Source organism: Mus pahari, chromosome 23, assembly GCF_900095145.1.
Source record: "Mus pahari chromosome 23, PAHARI_EIJ_v1.1, whole genome shotgun sequence".
Lineage (NCBI taxonomy): Eukaryota > Metazoa > Chordata > Mammalia > Rodentia > Muridae > Mus > Mus pahari.
In genome coordinates, this window is record NC_034612.1 from 12,664,843 (window position 1) to 12,669,077 (window position 4,235).

At 45.2% G+C, this 4,235-nt stretch overlaps 1 pseudogene; it reads right to left on the reverse strand.

Annotated features, from left to right (window-relative positions):
• Nucleotides 1-706, reverse strand: part of LOC110313145 — a 3,945-nt pseudogene extending 3,239 nt beyond the window's left edge.
• Nucleotides 707-4,235: the final 3,529 nt, after the last annotated feature.

Below are 4,235 nucleotides of genomic sequence, written 5' to 3' on the forward strand. Positions count from 1 at the left end.
ACTCGGGAGGCAGAGGCAGGCAGATTTCTGAGTTCAAGGCCAGCCTGGTCTACAGAGTGAGTTCCAGGACAGCCAGGGCTACACAGAGAAACCCTGTCTACAAAAACAAAAACAAAAACAAAAACAGAAGAGAGGAGAGTTGGATGAACCTGGGTGGGCGCCTAAAATCCCAGCACTCGAAAGGCTAAGCTGGGAGACCTGTTGGGAGCTCACGGCTAGCGTGAGATACATAGTGGTTTTTCATTTGTTTGTTTGTTTGTTTATGTATTATTTACTGCAGTTTTGTGGTTTTATTTAAACACAAAACATGCACGCCACCCACCTATTCATTTCTTCTTCCTTCTGCAGCCTGGAATTGGGATTGGTGACTCTGATGGTTTGGTTCTTAGAGGAAGCACGCATCATGAGCAGTCTCAGCCTGGTAAGATTTGATGTGCTTTGGCAGCACTTCCAGCTCCTTGAGGTTGTGGACCAGAAACTTCCAGAAGCCGCTAGGCAGTGCTTGTTTGGTTTTCTTGTTGCTCCGGCAACCGATGTTGGGCATCAGGATCTGGCCCTTGAACCTCCGCTGCACCCTGTTTTCGATGCCTCTGGGTTTCTGCCCGTTTCGCTTCATTGTGATGTATCAGTCTGGCTGGTGCCTGAGAAACTTCTTGGTCCTCTTTTTGATGACCTTGGGCTTCACCAGAGGCCAGGGGGCAGCCATGTTGCCGCAAAACAGATGGCAGCCGCCTCGTGGGTAGCACAGAAGAAGGTAGTTTTTGTTTTATTTTAAAATTTTTTGAGACAGGGTCTTACAACGTAGCCCTGGCTGGCCAGGAATTCTGTACGTAGATCAGGCTATTTGCAAACTCCTCGAGACCAGCCTGCTTCTGCCTCCAGAGTACTGTATTTAAAGGCATGTGACACCGTGCTGGGCTTCCATGGTGATTTTTAAGACTCTGGGCTACTGAGTGAGGTTTTTGTTTTGTTTTGTTTTTGTTTGTTTGTTTTTTGTTTTGTCTCAAATTAAATAAACAGGAGCATGTCATTTGGTAGAGTGCATATAGGGAACAGAAGGATTTAAGTTCGGATTCTAAGTACTCACATAGAAAGCCAAGCACAGAGGGGCTTCCGGGCATACCACAGCTGACAGGGGAGGCTGACAGGAGGATCCCTGGGGCTGCCTGGCCAGCCTTTCTAGCCAGTCGGTGAAAGACCCTATCTCAAAAAAATAAAAAATAAAAGCAATTGATGAAGACTCCTAGTTTGACCCGGTCCTCCCCGAGAATTCTCAAACCTTAAGAGAATTCTTCGTGACTAGCCTGTGTAGGCTTAGAGGTTATTCTTACCCACATTCAAACAAAACAACCGAAACCCCCAAATAAAATGTGGTAAAGATGACGGTTCCGGAGTCCAGTGATTCTTCTCTCTTGGCTGTGAGTTTTATCAACTGTTATCTCAGGACAGAGGTCAAGGGAGGCCCAAGACACAGGAAAAGCAAGGCGACCCCTAGAGAAAGGCTCATCAGGTAGAAAGCCTTTGAGCTTTTTTAGTCAGCTGTAAAGCACGAGTCTGAGTACCGCGCCCATGATGCTTTGCAAACAGAACCTGTTGCTTAGAGCCAAAGGAGCCTGGGTCCCCAGTGTGTTGAGTCCAGGCCAGTTCAAGGCTGTTTATTCTGCTAACAGTGGCTGAGGGACTGGAAAGGCTAACACAGTCTCCATTTCTATTTGTCTTCAGACCTAAAGCAAACAAAAAGAAAAACCAGATGGGTTTTTTTTAAAAAAATAAATAAATAAGGAGATGAGCCACATCAGAGGCACACCTCTGACAGCCTTGTTTTGTTTTGATTCAAATCGTCCTTTAAGTCGGAAGCTGTCCTGGGACAAGGGCACAAGACGATCACCTTGAGAAGTCACGTTTCCTGATGCCTCTTGCAGCCTTCTCTCTCAGCAGGTCTACATCAGCTTTAAACAGTCTGCACTTAGCTACTAAAGGAAGGCAAGAAACACAAATGCCTGGGATAGACGAGGGGAAGTGTCGTGGGTGGGATCAATCAGTTGCTTCCCACCTTATTTTTTGACACAAGGTTTCTCCCTGAACTTGGAGCTCACTGGGTTGCCCGAGATGGCCTGTAAGTGCCAGGGATCCTTATGTCTGCCTTTTGGGGCAGCCATGTTGCCGCAAAACAGATGGCAGCCGCCTCGTGGGTAGCACAGAAGAAGGAGGTAGTTTTTGTTTTATTTTAAAATTTTTTGAGACAGGGTCTTACAACATAGCCTTGGCTGACCAGGAATTCTGTACGTAGATCAGGCTATTCGCAAACTCCTCGAGACCAGCCTGCTTCTGCCTCCAGAGTACTGTATTTAAAGACATGTGACACCATACTGGGCTTCCATGGTGATTTTTTATATTCCGTGGCTGAATACCACCGTTGCAAATGCCAGTCTTATCATGCTTATAATGAAATGACACCCTAAAGCACACCTGGGTGTGTCACTGCTGGCCTTTTGACTAACCGGCCCCAGACAGTTGAGCTTTTCCGAGTTTTTGGCGATGCTTTTTATAGAGACACATTTCTTTTTATGGACTGCTAATTTATTTATTGCTGTTTAGTATTAGCTGCCTCAGGCTGTGCCTCCCACTTCTAATTTTCTGCATTCATACAAACATTTGTTCTAACACCTACATTTCTGGTGACATTTTCAATCTGTTGGATCCCAGCACCATAACCAAGGTTTTTGGTTGTTTTGTTTTGTTTTGTTTTGTTTTGTTTGAGACAAGATTTTTGTATAGCCCAAGATAGCCTCAAGCTTCGTTAGAGAGTCAAGGATGCTCTGAACTCCGGATCCTCCCGACTCTATCTCCTGAGTGTGGGGATCACAGATGTGTGCCTCGATACTCAACATCGTGTTTATGCAATTCTACATTTTAGAAGACTTAAGGTTAGAAACAAGTACTCAACAGCAGAGTGCTTGCTCAGCCTGGGCTTGATATTCAGCACGCCCATTCGCTGTAAGGTTGTAGGCAGGATCTTTTCCAAAAGTGAATGGAGAGGGCAGGGCCGGGAAGCGGGACCTCAGCAGAAGCCAGGGAGGTCTATTCTCAACTCCCCTCTCCTTTGCTAATCTTTTCTCTTTTGGCCTCTGCAGCCAACCTTTCTAGCTTCTTGAGTGGGGGATGCTTATGTCAATGGTTCCGGATGCCTGTAGAGAACAAAGAACTGCCTATACCCAAATACCACAGACCAAGAGACTCTGATTGGTCAGGATTGGGGCCGGCTTGCCGTCTGTGGTCCAATCAGCTGTGGCCAGGGGAATAAGGTCAGATAGCAATAAAAATGGCTGCTGGGCAACCCCTGGGAAAGGAACAAACTAGAAAAGGGAAGGAAGAAATGGCTTAACAGTTAAGATAGAAACCAGATAATCATACTATTTAAACTGTATTATCTAAAATAAACACTCTTGGCGAGGTCTTCCGGGTGCTCCCTGTGAGTAAACAAGAGCTCTGGGGCCACTGTTTTAAATTACCTACTTCTGTTTTCCCTCAGGTCTTTATTTTATTATTATTGGGCAGATATAACACAATGCCACAACATTTCATGTCTTAAAAGGTATTACTTGGCTGGTGAGGTGTATGTACCTGTGATCCTGGCACTTGGAAGGTAGAGGCAGAAAGGACAGAAGTTCTTCTCAATTATATAGCAAATTTAAGCCTAGCCTGGGCTACATGAGATCCTGTCTCAAACAAAACATAAAACCTTTTTAAAAATTATTTAGGAGTGTAGAAAGATACCTCGGTTGATAAAAATACCTGCCCTGAAAACATTAGGACCTGAGTTTGGTCCCTAGAACACACATAAAAAACTAGATGTGGCAGCGAGCCCCTGTCATTCCAGCACTTGGAAGGTGGAGGAGGGTGGATTCTCGGGGCTCACTAGCCAGCCGCCAGCTTAGCCAAACTGGCAACCCTTCAGTTGTAGTGGGAAAGCTTGTCTCAAAATAATAATAATAATAATAATAATAATAATAATAATAATAATAATAAACCACCCATGTGGGAAACCAGGCAGTGGTGGCGCATGCCTTTAATCCCAGCACTCAGTAGGCAGAGGCAGGCAGGTCTCTCAGCAAGTTTGAGGCCAGCCTGGTCTACAGAGTGAGTTCCAGGACAGCCAGGGCTACACGGAGAAACCCTGTCTCAAAAAACAAAAAACAAAAACAAAAACAAAAAAACAGTATTATTATTATTAT